This window comes from Balaenoptera ricei, chromosome 9, assembly GCF_028023285.1.
Source record: "Balaenoptera ricei isolate mBalRic1 chromosome 9, mBalRic1.hap2, whole genome shotgun sequence".
Lineage (NCBI taxonomy): Eukaryota > Metazoa > Chordata > Mammalia > Artiodactyla > Balaenopteridae > Balaenoptera > Balaenoptera ricei.
Window position 1 is genome coordinate 22,023,319 of NC_082647.1, and position 20,391 is coordinate 22,043,709.

At 36.7% G+C, this 20,391-nt stretch overlaps 1 long non-coding RNA gene across 7 annotated transcripts in view; it reads left to right on the plus strand.

Moving 5' to 3' along the window:
* LOC132371801 (uncharacterized) overlaps nucleotides 1–20,391 on the plus strand; it is a 192,042-nt gene that overhangs the window by 28,123 nt on the left and 143,528 nt on the right. For all 7 annotated transcript variants that reach the window (XR_009504985.1, XR_009504981.1, XR_009504983.1 and 4 more), the window contains exon 2: nucleotides 20,021–20,132. This is a non-coding gene — a long non-coding RNA (uncharacterized LOC132371801). The remainder of the gene's footprint in view (nucleotides 1–20,020; nucleotides 20,133–20,391) is intronic.

Below are 20,391 nucleotides of genomic sequence, written 5' to 3' on the forward strand. Positions count from 1 at the left end.
AGATCTGGAGTTTATTCATTCATTTGGGAAGGAACCCCAGTGGGATACATAGAATGTAGAACCTGGAGATAAGATAATATAATGTGATTGTCCTTAGTGTAGGTGGAATCCTAAACACTGGGATAAATTTGAGGTATAGAGGTTACATGACTTTAGCTTATTATCCTCTGGTTTTTGTCTTCATTGTCTGCACTGTTGTTATGTTTTATGAAACTTAGAGCATTCTCTAATTTGGAGCAGGAATTATTCTTTGATATCAGGCAACACCTTAGCTAACTTCCTCAATCAGGATATGTTTAGTCAACAGATAACTTTTTTTTTTTTTAATAAATTTTATTTATTTATTTATTTATTTGGGCTGCGTTGGGTCTTCGTTGCTGCGCGCGGGCTTTCTCTAGTTGTGGCGAGCGGGAGCTACTCTTCATTGCGGTGCACGGGCTTCTCATTGCGGTGGCTTCTCTTGTTGTGGAGCACGGGCTCTAAGCACATGGGCTTCAGTAGCTATGGCACATGGGCTCAGGAGTTGTGACACACAGGCCCTAGAGCACAGGCTCAGTAGTTGTGGCTCACGGGCTTAGTTGCTTCGTGGCATGTGGGATCTTCCTGGACCAGGGCTCGAACCCATGTCCCTTGCATTGGCAGGCGGATTCTTAACCATTGAGCCACGAGGGAAGCCCCAACAGATAACTCTTGACGCTTACTAAATACAAGTGCGTTGCCTGCTTTGGGTGGATACTACGATGAAATCAGAGGCAGACATTATTCTCAAGTTGATCTAGCGGGAGGGGAGGATGGACTGAGGGTTGGGAACTTGGGTTCTGCAGTCAGACCCAACCTGGGTTCAGATCCTGGTTTTGACGTGTTCTAGATACATAACCTTGGAAAAAGTTGCTCAATTTCTCTAAGCCTTCCAAGGTTACACATCTAGTACATGTCAACACCAGGATCTGTGTAGTAGTACCTATTTCATAGGAGTGCTGGAGATAATAGTTTGTCAACTCAGGAACTTAGGAAGTCCTCTGTAAACACTGGTAACACACACAGTTGAACAGAATGCTGCCCTGTGGGTCTAGGGCATTATGACTTTGCTGGAAGTTCAATTTTAGAGATAGGACTTGGAGGGTTATCTATATGGAAGCAATCATCCAGACTGTATGACTTTGAATGACATTGCCAGAGATAAGCACAAGAAATAACAGGACAGAACACAGAATCTTATTTTTTTTTTTAATCCACAAAAGTGGACTAGCAATTATATCTCTTATCTTCTTTGATGTTTTGTTTTATTACCTTGTGGTAACTCAGATGCTACGGGAGTTGAATCAGACTGATACCAATATGAAGATGACTTAACTCATCAACTCTTTTTAACACACAGCTATTGAGCCTGTTGTATACACCTGTCATGGGTTCTAGCACTAGATCTACTTTTTCAGTTCTGAAAACAAAACAGACTAAGAAGCCATCTGGGTGGTTAGCTCTCAAACTCAGGAGTTTGGCTGCCTATTAAAGATAGGTGGCTATAGATGTTGGAGAGTTTTCATGCACCGTGAATGAAACTGCTAAATAATAATTTGGTAAATAATAAAGAAGTGGTGGAGATGGATTTCTTAGCTCACTATTTTGTTCAGACATTGTGGTTTCAACTTATTTAAATATCTGTAAATATTTAATATCACTGATTGCCCTGTCACGTGCTTTATTCTTTAAAAAAAGTTACGTAATATTTGATACATGCAAAAGGTTATATAAATCTATAAATTAGTAGAACATTATCAATACATTGAAGCTACTGTGTGAGGAGGAGCTTAACTCGTTTACTGCATTATTACAGCTTACTAAAACATTATTGGTCAATAATTAAATATTTCCAGAACGCCACCTCTCTGTCTCCTGCCAAGCATCTGGTGTGGGCCTGGGGTCTTTGTTGGTCAGTCAGTTTAGTGTTTGGGAAAAACAGCTGGACACGGACCAGAGGGGTGTGAGGACGAGCTGGCATCGGTGTCTGTCACCACGTCTAACCAAGAAGAGAGAATCAGCGACTGCCGCAGTTCCTCCTCCTCTGTCTGAAGTGAATTCCTCTTTTGGCCAACTCTGCGAGGAGCCATTTGTTGCCAGGGATTCTGGGAAATGTAGTTCCACCTACGTCGAGTCGATACAGTACAAACCAGCACACGTTCCTGTACTTGTCTGTTGTACTGTCAACAAGAGAGACATTCAGAATTATTTCTGCTTAGAAGATATCAGAAGTTATTTAAGATACCAGAATAGTTTAAAAATAGAGTTTAACTTGAATATATCATTGTTTCCTTTTCCATTAAACTATATCTTTATTTTCAAAGCCATGAGATAACTTAAAACAGGAGTAATATAATCTTACCTTCTTCTGTTGAAAGAATTCTTTTAATTTGTTAAGTAATTTGAACCTCGAGCTAAAAGAAACAAAACAAAATTAAAAAAAAATTATCCAGTACAGTGCCATCTAGTGATAAATAATTTACTTTCTGGTTGAAGATCACTACTACATTTTACTTCTTGATAAATCAAGAACTTCTTTTTTTTTTTTTTGGCTGCGTTGGGTCTTCATTGTGGTGCGCGGGCTTCTCATTGCTGTGGCTTCTCTTGTTGCAGAGCACAGGCTCTAGGCACGTGGGCTCAGTAGTTGTGGCTTGCGGGCTCTAGAGCTCAGGCTCAGTAGCTGTGGCGCACGGGCTTAGTTGCTCTGTGGCATGTGGGATCTTCCTGGACCAGGGCTTGAACCCATGTCCCCTGCATTGACAGGCGCATTCTTAACCACTGTACCACCAGGGAAGTCCCAAGAACTTCATTTTTAATCATGCCAAATAATTTACTTTCTGGTTGAAGATCGCTACTACATTTTGCTTCTTGATAAATCAAGAACTTCATTGTTAATCATGCCTAACTCCTAAGACATATTAGGGGACTATTCCTAAATAAACCAAATATTTGCAAATAATTAAAAATAACCAGAAAAAAAAGAGCTTGGAAAGTTTTTTTATCCTCAGATTTTATTCTACATCTACATCTGCATATGTAATGAGTCACAATTTGTCCATTTACTGGATACCATTTGGAGGAGAAAAAATTTTTTGTTTTTGAAAAGAATAGGATTATTTTAGAAGCGTGATGTAGTGGAATGAACGTGGGCTTTAAAATCAGGCAGGCAAAGGTTTGTCTTTTGGACCTTATTTTTCTTATGATCTGCCAGGCAGTGTTCCAAGAACTTTTTTTTTTTTCCCCAAGAACTTTATATGTACTGAATCACTAAATATTCATGAAAACCTGATGAGGCATTTTGCAAATGAAGAAACCAAGGCTCACAGAACAGTTACGTGTTAGGGTGCTTATCTCATTGCTTTTGGGTTATTTGTGTGTTTGTTTCTCTAAAACAGAGTGATTCTTTGCAGGGAAGGTCTTATTAGTATTTGTTTTCCCAGCACCTAGTACAGGTTCATATGTCTCCAATTCAGCTGGTGAATATTTGATATATTGATTTTTTTTTTTTTGCTTCCATAAAATGAAGACACAATAGCCACAACAAGACAATATAAAATTAAATTGTTTAGTTAAAATATCAGTGTTTTCTCTGAGTGAAAAAAATATGTAATTTAAAAAAATATTATACAGTGAGAAATCCTAGGTTCTAGTCTCTAGATTTAATTTTAATCTCAGTTATACATGCACAGAATTCAAAGAGTCCAGGGGTTGTACAAGGCTTGTTACAAAACTCAGTAGTCTCCCAACTCTTACCCCCACCCCAGTCCCTGCTCTCTGAAGTTCAACTCTGAGACCTAATTGTTTTGTTGTTTACCTCCAAATCTCCAAATAGCATGTTGCTCTTTTTCCAGTTTTTAATTTTTCAGTCTTAGGCATTACCTTTGACTTCTCATGATAGGGGAAGAGGATTTATCTTTCTTATGCACCCTCACTCTATGTGCAGAACCCTCCTACCTTCTCATTATAATTAAATTTTGAATAATAATCAGTGTTTACATTATTATGACCATGAAAACATTATTCACAGCTGAGGCATATAATCCATGGTTACTTTTTCTTTCCAACACAGCTTTTTGTTTTCCCTGGTGTTAATAATTGTCTTTTTTTGGAGAGAAGACGTTTGCTTACTTAGATTTTATGTATTTGTCACTTATTCCTCCCTAAACTCTTCCCCAGATGTCTAAATATAGTTAGGGTATGTGACCTTGACCCAGTTGTTTAACTCTTCAGCTAAAATATTTTGTCATTTATGGTGTGAAAGGTCCAGACGACATGAAGACTTATGCTACTTGTATCTTTAAAACTTTATGGTTGCATGAAACAGACATCTGGATATTTTGTGCTGATCACATCCTTAGTGGACAGCACTGCCAGCCAGCACACAGCCCTCCTGTCTGACCTTGGTGGTCTTTTCTCTGGTAGCTGGAGCGTCTCTGCTCCAGGGCGGCATGGGACTCAAGGTCTGGCTGGAAGTGGAGCCCCACTTGTGTGTGACCAAGACTGCTAGTCAGCAAAAGCTGTGTCAAGCATGCATAATAAGCTAGCAGTACCCTCAGTCCATCCAGAAGATCAGAGATTCTTTGATTACGGAAATTTACTTGAGTCTTTTGACAGGTGGAAGCACTGGTTATCTTTTATAGTGAATAGCCATAGGAGAGTGGATAAATAAAGTTGCCAGGGTGAAATAAAGAATAAATGGCATAGAAGATATGAGCAGACATTAATTAAAATTTTGTTTGAAACAAAAATAAAACAGAAAAAACCCTTGGCAGTAGCTTCTCAGATTGTTTTAAGAAATAATGTTGGAGACATAAGCATGAATGATCCAGTGACTCTAAGCTTGTAGATGTTTTGTTTACCTCCGTCATAGACCTGGTATGCTTGTGAATAGTGTCTGAGATGTTATTTGGGGGGATGTCATAATTACTTTATCTATGTGTAGAAGAAAAACTAGAGGACAGAATGAGTCTGTCCTGTTTTCATAGAGAATTTGCTACAGAAGCTGTCATTATCGACAGCCAGCACTAGGAGGCCACAGAGACCGTGATTCTGAAGGACTCAGGTTCATGCATCTTTCTTGTTGGAGTTGAAAAAGAAACCTAGGGTAAAAAGCCCAGTTGATGTGCTGTAAAAACTTAAAATTTAGGAACAGTTAAACTAGATAGTCATCCTAGTTTTCATAATGCAGTGATAAATGAGTCGAAAATATGCAAAGCTGCTTCTTTATATGCTTGTGACGTTGTTTGTAAATAAAATAAGCAAAGTGTGTATTCTTACGAATGCACTTTTAAAAATTGTACTGCTGGTTTTTAGTTCTTGAACCTCTGGATCCAGGCCCTGACTACCTTAGGCTTGGATGATTTCAGTAGCTTCTTAATTGATCACACTCTTGGTCTCATTTTCCTCTAGTCCATTCTATTTATTGAAAACTAGAGTTTTCATCAGAAATAGTTTTGGTCACGTGTGTCCTCTGACTAGAAACCTCTTTTTCAAACCCAAAAGACCCAGACAAATGTTCATGGTTTGGAAGACTCAATATTGTTAAGATGCCCATTTCTTCCCAACTTGATCTATACATTGAAGGCCATCCTAATCAAAATCCTAACATGCCTTTTCTAGAAATTGACAAGATCATGCTTAAATGCTTATATTTATGTCAAAATGTATTGATCCTAGAAGAGCTAAAACAGTCTTGAAAAAGAAAAATAAAGTTAGATGAGTTACACCCACCTAATGTCAAGACAATATAAAGCCACAGTAAACAACATGGTGTTTATGTAAGGAGAAACATAGAGCATGGTGTTTATGTAAGGAGAAACATAACAGAAGAAAGAGTCCAGAAACGGAGCAATACATATGTAAGCTATTGATTTTTTAACAAACTTTAAGGTAATTCAATGGCAAAGAGCTTTATATTTTTAATAAATGCTTCTGGAACAAGTAGACATCCTATACCAAAAACTAACAAACAAACAAAAATCCTCCTCCCCCATGCCAGACATAAAATTTAATTGAAATATACCATAGACCTAAACATAAGGGCAAAATCATAAAAATTCTAGAAGGAAACAGGAGAACATCCTTGTGGACTTTGAATAGGCACACTTTTTACAGAAGACCAAAAACACTGAATATTAAGCCTAATTTATATTTTGGTCAGGATTAAAATCATCTGTTCTTCAAAAAGCTGTTAAGAGAATTAAAAGGTAAGCCATGAACTATGAGAAAATATTTGCAATATATTTATCTGATAAAAGAACTGTATCCAAAAATAACTGATATAATGCCTTAACTGTAACCTAAGGAGAAGTAATTTTAAATAAATAATTAATTTTAAATGACGTGTTACAATGCATAACTGACATAGTAAGATGCTTACAATTAGAGAGAGAATTATTCTGAAGGGGACAGCTGGGAATTCAGAATGATACCAGGGAGAGGGTTGCTGTCTATAACGTGAAGAATTGTTGTAAGTCTCTGAACAAAGCTATTTTGTTTCCATGGTTTTTGAATATATATTAAAACTATGCAAAATGTAAAAAAAAAAAATAAGGTGGTCTTTTATTTCTTTGCATTTCCTGTTAGTGCTAAATATAATATTCTAAAAAGGGAAATATTACCTTAATGACTGTAGCACATCCTACTGGCCGCTTTCCCTGCGACCTTTCACCACTCTTCTTTTCTAACAGAATCTCTGTTTGGGGATTTTCTCTGATTTGCAGACAGAGGCATTTGGCTAACTCCTCCCACTTCAGTCTCAGTTTAGATTCTCCAGTCTCTCACAGCTCCATGTACATCTCCTGTCGTGGACTTGCTGTACTGTGCTGTGGTGGATCATTGTTGGACCACAATTGACCACAAGCTCTGGGAGAGCAGGAACTTTCTCTTACTCACAGTTGTGTTCTTAGGAACTAGCCTGGTGCCTGGTGACTGATAAGTTTTTAATATCTATATTTGTTCATATTACCCTGAAAGTAGACACAGGGTTTCTGAGGCAGGGATAGATTATTACTTACGTCAGTAACCTAAGACAAGAGGCTCTGAGTTTGTAACTCTGGAATGTCTCCATGACCCTGGTTTCATCATCCTTCTGAAATGTGAACACATATCTCAGGGGAGATCAATCTTTTACTATCTATTTAGTCATTTTTTAAGTTTTAAGGCTTGTCCTTTAACCCAGGTCCCAGTAAAATTTCGCAGAAATCTCTAACTGTGCAGAAGTACAAAAATACTCGCTTCATGACAGTGATAGAGTAGGTGCTCAATAAACTATTTAAGTGTTGAACAATTTAAAAGAATAAATTCAACCCAGTGATCTCAACTGGGGCAGGGATTGGGGGCTTTAGTGGTGGGATGTGGGGAAAGTGTAGCAGAATCACGTGGGGGAATTTTTTCTCAACAATGTACTTCCTACCCCCAGATTCTGACCTGCTCCTGTTAACTGTCATATGCCTTAGGCATTTGGTTTTTTTGTGGCCGAAAAGGAGGTGAGAACCCAGACATAGCCTGCCCTGTGTTTGAATCCCTTCTGTGTAGCCTTTCCTATTAAAGTTAGTAATGGAACCATTTGTCTTGACACCTGATCCCAAGGCTGCTGTGTCAGTGTTTACATTTATTCCAAATGATTCTTCTATTTCATGTTTTTTACGTGGATTTGGTGGGATTTCTTAAAGGGTGTTTCTTTTTTTATTGATAGCTTGCCTTTCTTCAGAGAGAGTCTGAGGCAACTCTACAGCAAAAATACATAAAATGAAAAAGCATATAACAGAAAATCGGAACTAAGAAAAAGATGAGAAACAGGCTGATTGATTTAAATTCAGATTTGGTTCTGGTTTTTTTTTTTTTTTGAGGTATAATTGACAGACACTATATTAATTTCAGGTGTACAACATAATGATTTGATATTTGCATGTATTGGGAAGTGATCACAACAGTAAGTCTGGTTAGCATCTGTCACCATACAGATTTTTTTTTCTTGTGATGAGAACTTTGAAGATTTACTTTCATAGCAACTTTCAAATATGCACTACGATATTATTAACTGTGGTTGTCATGTCATGTACGTTATCGATACATCTTCAGTGCTTATTTATTTTATAACTGGAAGTTTGTACCTTTTGGCCCCCTTTACCCATTTTGCCCACCCGCTGCCCCTCACCTCTGGCAGCCACCAATCTGTTCTCCGTATCTGTGAGCTTGTTTTTTGATTTTTTAGATTACACATATATGTGAGGTCATGCAGTATTTGTTTTTTTTAGATTGCACATATATGTGAGGTCATGCAGTATTTGTCTTTCTCTGTCTGACTTATTTCACTTGGCATAATGCCCTCGAGGTCCATCCATGTTGTCATAAAACTTCACTCTTTTTCATGGCTGAATAATATTACATTGTGCGTATATACTATTTATTTATTTTCTTTATCCACTTATTTGTCAGTGGACACTTAGGTTGTTTCCATATCTTGGCTGCTGTAAATAATGCTGCAGTGAACCCAGGAGTACATCTATCTTTCTGAGTTGGTATTTTCATTTTCTTCAGATGGTTCAGATGGTACCCAATGGTACTGTTTTTTTATTGTCTCCTGCTGGAAAATGGCAGGTATCATCAATTATGTTCGTGGTTCTTAACATTTTAAGTCACAGACCCCTTTGATGAAATCTGTGGCTTCTCTTCTGAGAAGAGTGAACACACACACAAACTCAATTTTGCTATAATTTCAGGCCCATCCTTCCCCATGGAACCTTTTGTTATCAAAGAAGACAAACTATACCCATTCCTTAAAAAGGAAGAAAGTGTTCTTCGTATTTATTAGGTTCTAAAAAATTTGTTTCTGTAATAACATATTTCAAACATACAGAAAAATAAATAGAAAATAAAAATAAATTATCAAATGTTATCAGTTATAATATTTGCTTTAGTTTTAAGTAATAAAATATTACAGACAAAATAGAAACTTCCAGTTTAGCATTTTTGACCCTATTCTCCTCTCTTCCTCGTTAGTAGAAACCACTATCTTGAATTTAGTGTTTAACATTTCCACACGTATTTTATACTCTTACTGCCTTTGTATACAACTGTATACATACATACATACAATATTATTTTATATGATTTCAAACATTTTTTCTTTATTGTGGTAAAAAACACATAACATGAGATGTTCTTTCTTAACAGATTTTTAAGTGTATGGTACATTATTGTTAACTCAGCACAGTGTTGTCCAGCAGAGCTCTGGAACTTCTTCATCTTGCATGACTGAAACTCTATACCCACTGAACAGCAACTCCCATCTCCCCCTCCCCTCCAGTCCCTGGCAACCACTGTTCTACTTTCTACTTCTATGAGTTGGACTGCTTTAGCTACCTTATTATATATAATAAGTGGAATCATGCACTATTTGTCCTTCTGTATCTGGCTTGTTTCACTTAGCATAATGTCCGCACGGTTCATCCATGTCACATATAACGAGACTTCCTTCTTTTTATGGCTGAATAATATTCCGTTGTATGTTTACACCCCATTTTCTTTATCCATTCACCTGTTGATGGACATTTAGGTTGTTTCCACCTCTTAGCTGTTGTGAATAATGTGGCAGTGAACATGGGAGTGCAGGTATCTCTATGAGATCCCAATTTCAATTCTTTTGAATAAAGATCCACAGGTGGGATTGCTGGATCATATGGTAGTTCTATTTTTAATTTTTTTAAGGAGCAACAATTACTGTTTTCCACAGCAACTGTACCATTTTACATTCCCACCATGTACACAAGGATTCCAGTTTATATGCATACTGGTCAGCACTTGTTAATTTCTGTTTTTTTAAAAATAATGGCCATCTTAATGGGTGCGAGGTGATATTTCATTGTGATTTTGATTTACATTTCCTTCATGATTAGTAGTGTTGAACATCTTTTCATATACCTGTTGTCCATTTGTATGTCTTCTTAAGGAAAAGTCTATTTAAATAGGGGGTTACATGATTTTTTTTGCTATTGAGTTGTAGAAGATACTTATATAGTTGGGATTTTAATGCCTTATCAGATATATATATGCAAATATTTTCACTTATTCTGTGGGTTGCCTTTTCAGTCTGTTGATTATTTCTTTGGCTGTGCAGAAGCTAACATTGGTTTTTTTGGTAGCATTTATTTATCTTTGGTATTTGTAGCTGTCCTTGATTCTTTTAAATATATGTAGTATTTCGTTATAAGCCTATATTACCATATGTTTATCCATTCTCCTGTTAATTCATGTTTGAGTTGTTTCCAGTTTTTTGCTGTTAACAAACAGTGCTAACAAATACTCTTACATATGCCTCCTCATGGGCATGTGCCAGTTTTTTCTCTAGTGCACATATTCAGGAGTGGAATTGCTTGGTCACAGATATGAGCTTCTTTACCTTTATTAAATATTGCCAAATTGCTCTCCAAAGTGGCTGAATATGTTAAAATTTTTGTATTACTATATGATATTTTGCTAGTCTGGTATGATATTGTATCTCATTGTAGTGTTAAACTGCACTGTACTGAGTGTGGACATCTTGTGTTTATTTTCCACTCAGATTTCCTTTCCATTAGTTGGCTGCCCACAATTTTTCTCTATTTTATTAATTCAGTTGTTTATGTTTACTTCTTGATTTTTAGGAGTTTTTCTTGTATTCTGTAAATTAACACTTTGTTGGTTATTAAACTCTCTTTTCTCAGTCCATGGCTTGATTTTTCATTTTGTTTAAAGAATCTTTTATTGTTTAGAATTTTTAAAAATTTTAATATAGTGATATTTATCAGTCTTGTACAATTTCTACTTTTGTATCTTATTTTTTAAAGCCCTCATTATAGCAAGGATTTTTTTTCTAAAAGTTTTCAAAAATTTTTTCACATTTATGTCTTTAATTAGCCCGATAATGTTTCTCAATGGTGTGAAACATGGATTTAATTGTACTTCCTTACAGATGACCTATGTCCTAGCACCACTGTTCAATAGTTCATCCTTTCCCCACTGATTTACAGTACTACCTCTATTACATATCAAATTTCCAAACATATATGTCTTTTTCTGGGTGTTCTGTTGCTTTCATTTGTCTGTACTGTGTTCCCGTGGTTTAATATGTCTTAACATTTTGGAGGGCATGTTGCCTGTGTTCTTCTTCAAGTTTGTCAAGGCTATTCTTGGCTCTCTTTTTCTTAAGAAGGACCCTGTAGAGAGTTTTATTAGAATCAGATTGAAATCCCACTCCATTTAAGGATATTTATCAGGTCTTCCATCCACAAACATGGTTTGTTTTTTTCATTTACTCAACTTTGTAATTTTCTCTGTAAAGTGCTTGAAACTTTCTTGTTAGATTTATTAATAGAAATTTATTATTAGAAAGCTTATAGCCTTTTAATTGCCTTGTTTCTCTCTCCTTTTCTTTTTTCTTTTTTCTCTTTCTTTTTTCTTTCTCTCTTTTTTATTGAAGCATAGTTGACATAACATTATATTTGTTTCAGGTGTACAACGTAATGATTTTCATTTTTTATGTATTGGAAAATGACTACCACAATAAGTTCAGTTGACATCTGTCACCATACATAATTACACAATTCTTTTTCGTGATGACATCTTTCAAGATCCATTCTCTTACTTTCAAATATGCAACACAGTATTATTAACTGTAGTCACCATGCTGTACATTACATCCCCATGACATTCATTTTATACCTGGAAATTTGTACTTTTTGATTGCCTTCACCCGTTTTGCACCCCGCTCCCCCCCGCCCCTGTACCACATGCAGCCACCAGGTCTGTTCGCTCTATCCATGAACTTAGAGTTTTTTTTTAAGTTGCCATTTATTTATTTATTTAATACGTATATTTTATTTATTTATTTATTTATGGCTGAGTTGGGTCTTTGTTGCTGCGTGTGGGCTTTCTCTAGTTGCTCTCAGCAGGGGCTCCTCTTCGTTGCTGTGCACGGGCTTCTAATTGCGGTGGCTTCTCTTGTCATGGAGCATGGGCTTTAGGCGCGCAGGCTTCAGTAGTTGTGGCACGCGGGCTCAGTAGTTGTGGCTCACGGGCTTTAGAGCGCAGGGTCAGTAGTTGTGGTGCATGGGCTTAGTTGCTCCGTGGCATGTGGGATCTTCCCGAACCAGGGCTTGAACCCGTGTCCCCTGTATTAGCAGATGGATTCTTAATCACTGCGCCACTAGGAAAGTCCTGCCATTTTAAATGGTAGCTTTTCCTAATTAAATTACAAAGTGGTGTTTTTTGACTTCTAGGAATTACATTCATTTCTGTATATTGACCTTATATCCAGCAACATTGATGAACTTGTTTTTATATTACTTTTAATAGCTTGCCTTCATAATTCTCTTTATAAATAATTATCACTTGGAGAAATTTTGTCACTTCATTTAAAATTTTATATCTCATTTTTATTTCTTTTATTACATTGATGACCTCTATGCTATTGAATAGAAGCAATAGTTGTAGTCTTCTTGGTCTAATTTCCTGGCTTTTAAAGGGAATACTTTATTTAATCATTAAGTATGGTTTTGTTATAGGTTTTTGGTGAAACTAAGGAAGTTCTTTCTATTCTTGATATGCTAGGATTATTATTTTTTTAATCAGGAAGGTGGGTAAAGAATTAACCAAACCATTCTCATTCTCTAAGGACAAACCTGACCTTGAATGAACTTTCTACTTAGTTTCTCTGAATCCCGATAAAGGGGAAGAAAGTCAACCATGTTACTAGGCAACACTGCTTATGGTAAAAATGATCTTTATTTGGTAAATATATTTGGACTGGGAGGAACTATACATGAACTCTAAATTCTTGATTAGAAGCAGTAGCTTTGAGCTTCCCTGGGGCACTTTTCAGAGATGGGTATGAACTTCATGGGGACCCTGGAAGCTGTGGCTGGGATCGTTATTTGAGGTATTGGTTTCTATTTGGGACATAAGGCTTCTAAGCCAGTGTGACTCTGCACTTACCCTGTGATTCTCATTTCCTTGCACCTGAGCTGTCATCTGAATGCCCAAGAGAATAGCTCCTGGTTGGCCATGTGGACTCTTAGGTGGACTCTTCCCATGAGGAGGAATACCTGAAACTGCCTTGCTGGCATGCTGTGTTTTCTTCTTATGCTTTCTGAGTGGATGGCTGCTACGTGTGGCCTTTGGTAAGTGGTTAGCTCAGAATGTGTAGAGAGAAGTCCCACACGGGCAGTGCACAGTGCATGCAAACAAAATACAGAAGTAAGTGTTTACTGGGGCTGATCTGAGTTTATTACTCTCACTTATAACCTTCAATTTCTAGTTTCCACCCATTGGAAAACTCATATTCACATTGACTACAAATTAATATTATAAATTTGAACTTACAATAATAAATATATGGAATATACCATTTTAATTTTTTATGTATTAGGTTTGGTTTATGTTTGCCAACTCAGAAATGGTTCTGCTACTAAAAAAAGTTTGATTAACTTATGTTTTAGACCTGTATGGTCCAATGGGTAGGTATTTGCCCTTCTAATATAGCTTTTTAAATTAAATAAAATTTTTTAAAATTAAAAGTAAATATAATTAAGAATTCAGTTCCTTGGTTGTACGAGCCTCATTTCAAGCGCTCAGTAGCCACATGTGGCCAGTGACTCACGTTCTGTTAAGACAGACTTTCTAGCTATTATTTTTTACTCATCCAGATTACCTGAGAGCTTTATATTTTTACTGTATATGTTATTTGCTTTAAGAAACTGCCGGATGAACCAGTCAAGATATCTTATCAGGGACAGTATTGAAGACGCCAGTGTATTGCTGTATAATGATCTGCTAGAGACATCTTTCTCAGATTGCATACCAGGACAAATTCTGTTTCTCCTGAGACTTACCATTGCATCATGGCTAGTGTGGATTTTGTAATTGATTGGCTTACACTATCTGGTTGATAAAGCAGAAAGTGAAAGCCCAAATTTATGGCCTACATAATTGCACGCTTTTTTCTCTTATTTGAATTTTTATATTTGTAAAATATAATTTTATTGTAATGTCCGCATCTTTATAGGTTGTAACAAATGCTTTGAGAAAAGAGGTAGAGTATAGAAATAGTAATAAATAAGTACCTTCAAGATTTCGATGGATACTTTTGTCACTTATTACTTTATTGACTTATTAGGAGCCACTTATTACTGAACCTCAGTACTGAAAAGACATGAAGGAGCTATAAACAGTTCTTGGCTGATTATGATTACAGTATGTGCACATGTAATCTGGACTGCTTTACGGATGAAGTGATTTAGCATGTACACTTGTCATAAACCCAGTTTAATTCACTTTTCTAAAACGTTTTTATTTTTCAAAATAATGTTTGAAGAACTGTCTTACTAAAATACTTCGTAAAAATTTCAGACTTTTTAGTATTGCTAGGGAGGTTCAACCAAGAACCTATTTGAGTATTCAAACTGGTTAACCGGGCTTAAACAGAGACTAGAGGACTGTTTTGTTTCTTTGTGGAGTCTTCTGTATCTTTTAGATAACAGAGAATTTAATTCCGGGCGTTTGTGGCTTCTCAGTGTTCTTTTCTCTTTTTTTAAAAGTGTATTCTGGAACTTATAAGCAGGTCAACATTAGATATGTCTTTCCTGTTTTAAACATTTTGCAACTTTCCTTGCTTCTGCAAACACTTAAAGCAACTTACAAATTTCAGGCCAAAAGTAAAGTAACTTGATATAAAAATAAAACCAATCTCACCTGAAAGAAGTTGAAGGATTAAGTATTTCCATCCGTCAGTGTTGAGAGATTTGGACAATATATTTGATTTCACATTTTCTAGTTGCTCAAGTAAGAAAAAGAAACACAGAATTCTATCGTTTTCATGTACTGACAACCGGAAGCATACAAACATCTGCAGAAACCAAACATTTCCTGGAACTAAACTCGAGCAGAAATTTATCACGTGAATCATTGTTTAAAGAACCTTGTGAAAAATATCTTCAACCACAGTTATGTAAAAGACCCAGGGGTGCAGCTCACGTGGACTGGGCTCTCCAGAGTCTGAGGAGGCTGCGGGAACCAGGGCTGGGAGGTGCGTGCGCCGCAGGGTTGGGGGCGGTGGCTGTGGGAGCGCGGAATCCAGCACCTCTGCTGTGGGGAAACGCCGCTAAGGAAGGGGCTTAAGAAATCTCGATCGTCAATAGCACCTTTCCGTTGTTTGTTTCTCTAAATAGTTGGTGTTGTCAGCGTGGTTTTTGTATCAGTGCTGATTTTATTCTTCTGTTCATCCTCAAGTTCTCTGACAAATGCTTTCTTTCAGTGGAGATGTTTTATTCTGTAGATTAGTGTGACGCTTTTAAGCTTTGAAGGACGCAAGCAACATTTCTTATGGAATTCCAAGAGCTGGGCTTGTATTTTTGACCATTCAGAGGTCTAGTTCACTTCAGAGTGAAGGTCAACAAGGGAATCTTTTTTTTTTTTTTTTTTCCTCAAGGAACATCTGCTCATTAATATAAGTTTTCATAACAGAGTAATTTGTGACTTCGCAACTTATGTGACATGGAAGAAACAGCTTTTGCCTGAAATATGTAAGGGCCAGATATAATAAACTATTCATCTTTTCCATGAAAAACTTCAGTATCGTCATCATAGTGCAATTTCTTTAAAGAATGCTTGTATGCCTTGGATCTGCTAGGGTGAATTAACTGAAAAAATTTTAAAACACTTAAGCCTGTCCTGTAGGTTATAAGGTGACCTTTACATGTTTACCAGATATAATAGTTTTAATATAGATGTTGATTATTAGCTGCTCATTTTGGTAAAAACTGACCAATGCTTCTTAAGATTGAGTCACAAGTGTCTGGCACGTAAGAAGATGTGGTACTGGGCTTTAGGAACGCGTCTTGGGGGGGTTTGAAGTCTGGTGATACATACCTATCATACAAGGCTTATTATAAGGATTACATATGATAATATGGATAAAATGCCTGGTACATAGTAAGTACTTAATAAATGTTAGTTCATCATCCTCTCATGTTATTGATGATGGCCATACGTAAAAGTTCTTCCAGAATTTTTATGCTGGATCATATAAATATATATTTTTAGGCACGTTGGGATCTATCCTGATTTTAGCAGTGTTGTTTTATATTGATACTTAAGAAAAGCACTAATAACATATGTTGAAAGTGTATAGTTTCTCATTAAATTATAGAATGATGATAATTTAAAAAATAATGCAAATGGTTTTGAATTTCTTGGTGGAATGAGACAAGGTTTAACAGTGTTCGAGAGTAGAATAATTGTATCAGAATTCAACTTGCTCCAGGTTTATCTGTGAAATATAATTTATCACATAAAGATACTGCATTGATAAAATATTCTTACGTAGAGTCCAGTAAGAACCAAGAGGAGGTTGGAGTCTGGGGATTGGAAATGAAAGTGTGTGCAGGCTGATACAGCCTGTAGGAGTCATAGAACTCTTGGAAGACAGGCTTACTCATGAAAAGGACCTTGGAAACATTTGGCTATCGGCTGAGAAATGCCTTTGAGAGAGTTAAAGCATTAATAGATATACTCCAGAAGTTGAAAGAAGAACTTTGTAAAAAGAAAGCAGCCAGAGCTGGGCTCTCAGTCACTGTTTTTCCTGCCATCCAATCTAAGCCCCCGCATGGCTATGAGGTCCCCCTACAGACGGTGCAGCAAATAACGTAACAGTGAGAGCTCCAGAGCAACTGTCAAGACGATGCTCACACAATGCAGAGCATTAATAAGTAAGCATATACCTCCCCGGAGGAGGAAGCGGCTGGGTAGTTGCAGTGTAAGTTGAGGGAGCTGGTATTGATAGTTGAGACCCAGATGTCATATTTTAAGATGTTCTGCTTAACTTTTAAAGTTAGTAACATTCATATAATATAGGAAACTAAAATTTCAGTGGGAAATACAACATATCAGTGATGAAATTATATTAAGACTTTGTGTGCAAGTTACTGTGCCAAATGTAATTGTAACTGCATGGCCCATGCTCTCCAAGAGCTTGCTGTTAAGAGCAGTAGAGTCTGGAGATTTAGTTAGATTGCCTATCCATGATATTGTTTTCACCCATTTTTTATTCAGTAAATATATATTGGAGACCTGTTAGGTGCCAGGCATTTTCATGCCACCGGAGGGATACAGTATTGAACAAAACAAAAAATTTTCCCCTTAAGAAGCTTAAATTCTACAGGCGGAAGAGAAAAAAAGAAAAATGATTTTTATTCTGATGAGAAGGGAAACGGTTGGTGGGTTTTGAGAAGTGGCATGATCTGATTTTTTTTTTTTTTTAATCTATATGACTCTGGCCTTTTGTTTTGAGAATAGTATGCAGTGAGGCAAGGAAAGAATCCACTGGGAGACTATTGCAATAATCTAGATAGGGATGGTGGAGGCTTAGATGGCAGTAGTGGTGGTGGAAGGTAGGGAGAAGTAGGCAGAATTTAGATATATTTTTAAGATAGAGCCAATGGGATTTGCTGATGGATTGGATACAGGGTGTTAGGGAAAGAGAAAAGTCAGGGATGACTTGGAGGGTTGAGTTGTCATTTACTAACATGGGGGATCCTGTAGGAGCATCAGCCTTAGTGGGGAACATCAGGAATTTGTCATGAGGTGATGTTAAGTGTGAGATGTCTATTAGACATCTGGGAGTGATGTCAAGCAGGCAGCTGAAAATATGAGCCTTGAGTTCAGGGAAGAGGTTTAGGCTCTTGTAGGTGATATTTAAAATGATGAGACCCATTGGGACGACCAAGGGGAGGGAGTATAGATAGAAAAGAAGACGGAGAACTGAGAGCCCTGAGTTACTCTAACATCAAGAGGCCGAGATAATGAGAAGTCGAAGAAGGAATGGCCAGTGAAGGAGGAAGAGAGGCAACAGTGTGGTGTCCTGTCCTGGAAACCAAACAAGAAAGTGTTTAAAAAAAGAGAGGATCCTCTCTTTGGGGATAGCAAATGGTACCTGCCTCAAAGGTGGCTGTGATGAACTGTTTAAATGGATGAGAGAATTCATTAAAGTGCCTGCCTCAGTACCTGGCTACTGGGTGGTTCAAGGTGGAAGTCATTGGTGACTTAACAAGAGCAGTTTCAGGGAAGCAGTGGGGATAAAAGCCTGGTTGGAATGGGTTCAAATAAGAATGGGAGGAAAGAATTGGAGACAGCAGATATAGTCAGCTCTTCTGAGTATTCCTATGAAATTGCATTAGAGAAATGGGGAATTTATTCATGGGAATGTGGGGTCAGGAGAAAGGTGTGTGTGTGTCTGTCTGTCTGTCTCTTTTAGGTTGGGAGAAAGTACAGACTGTTAAATGCTGATGAGAATAATCCTGTATAGGGGGAGAGCTTGATGATGTAGTTGGATTTAAGATAATGAGTTGTTTTGATCATAGGTAACAGGTTGGTGGAAATAACTAGATTGTCCTTTGTCTCTTTACCTTCTCTTCTCTGTCTTTCATTTATTCATTTATCAAATATTTACTGAAGGTTCACAAGGTGCCAAGGATCAAGCCAGGGGCTGGGTAAAAAACAGTGATTAAGGGGTGAATCAAACAAACAATCTATACACTCTCTGGTGGAGTTTTTACTGTCTGGTGGAGATAGGCTTCCTAAAAACACACAAATAAATAAATACAGATTTCAATGAATGCTTCGTAGGAAAAGTATGGAGTACTTTTGAGAGAGAGAGAATGCCTTGGTGTACTTTAGATTGGGTAGCATTAGAAGGCCTCTCAGATAGGAAAGATGGTCCTAGAAGAAAAGATGGACTGAAAAGAAAAACATTCCAAGCAGAGGGAACAGAGCATGCAAAGACCTGGAGCAGGGGAGAACTTGGTGCTTTGGAGGATTTGAGAGGTCATCAGTATGGCCTGAGAGGTAGGAAGGGACCAGGTTGTGCAGGACTTTGGAGGCCTTCTAAGATTTGAGATTATATCCTAATAGCAGTGGGAAGCTGTTGAAAAGTTTTTAGGTGGGAAGTGACATGATAAGTTTGCACTGGTGGAAAAAACTACCTGTGCTGCAGTGTCACGGTGAATCGATTGGAGGCGGCAAGAGTGGGAAAAAACAACTCCAATTTAGGCAAAAAGAGAGTATCTGTAAAATAGTGAGACTGAGATATTTACAGTTTTCTTATAAAAAAATAGAATTGAGAATATCCTCTACTTAGCAGAATTTGCTTTGAGCTTACCAGGTTTCTCAGCACCTGCAAAGAGAACATTTTCTTGTTAAAAATAATATCAACACAGAAGAGTCAGATGAAGATGTCAGTGATTTGAGATTGCTTAACATAAAATGAAACTTTAAAAAGATTGCAGTAACTTGGTGAAAAATTTCAAATAATAAACTTTTTTTCCAAACTTTTTTTTCCAGAAAAAATACCAGTGACACAATATTAGAGACAGACTCTTTAAGAAAATGGGTTAAAGTACTGAATATACACCAAGAATACTTAATCTACTTACTATATTTTAAGTGTTCATATAATGTAAAGAAACCTTAAATTTTTTGCTTTAATGTAGCGGATGTACGTTATTTTTTTTGAGAAAAAAAACCTGTATAATAAAAACAGTTTATTGATTAATAAATAAATATTTCAAAAGTTCCCCTTTTCACTTTCAAAAGTATCTTAATTTTTTGGTAAATTATGTGATTAGAGAGAGAGGATCTCTCCAGTTGAAGGGTCAGACTGGTCAGACTGGTAAAAAAGCTGTCAAGTTACAGTACAGGATGCATATTTTATTGAGCTAATTTAGACTTCCTCCTAAAGAGCTTTCTTAAAACAGAAGGGCAGTTGTAATACCAAGTATCGCTATATCAGGTCACCCACAACTCCAGGGCCATGAATTAACTTGTTGTGAGCTCTCACTTAAAAAAAAAAAAAAAAAGAAAAGAAGAAACAGAAGTTACTCCCTATCTAGACAAGCCACTCCTGAGAGTTCTATCTTGGTTGTAACTCGAGTTTTCTTTCTCACACTGGCATTTTATTTATGCTTTTCAGGGTGAAAAGAGTTGGGATATTTTATCATCTGGAGTTTCTCTGCCTCGCTGATGATCTAAGCTCAAACCTGCCAGTTTATGGGAGATGATAGAAAACACCCTCTAACATCTGAGTAAGTAGATGGCTGCGGTGTGTTTTGATTTACTGCTTAAAAAAAAAAGAAAATTTTATAACTTTAAAGTTTTAAATTATCAGGTACTTTAATTGGGTTCTTTAAATTTTGTTGCTGAATAATGATGTCAATTATTATAATTCCAATAAGTGAATATTTTTAAATAATGGGATTCTGGAAGAAATTAATCCCCTGATGATAAAAAAAAAAAGTTAATGAAAACATTTTCCATGCGTAATAGTTTAGCTTTTAAGGAATA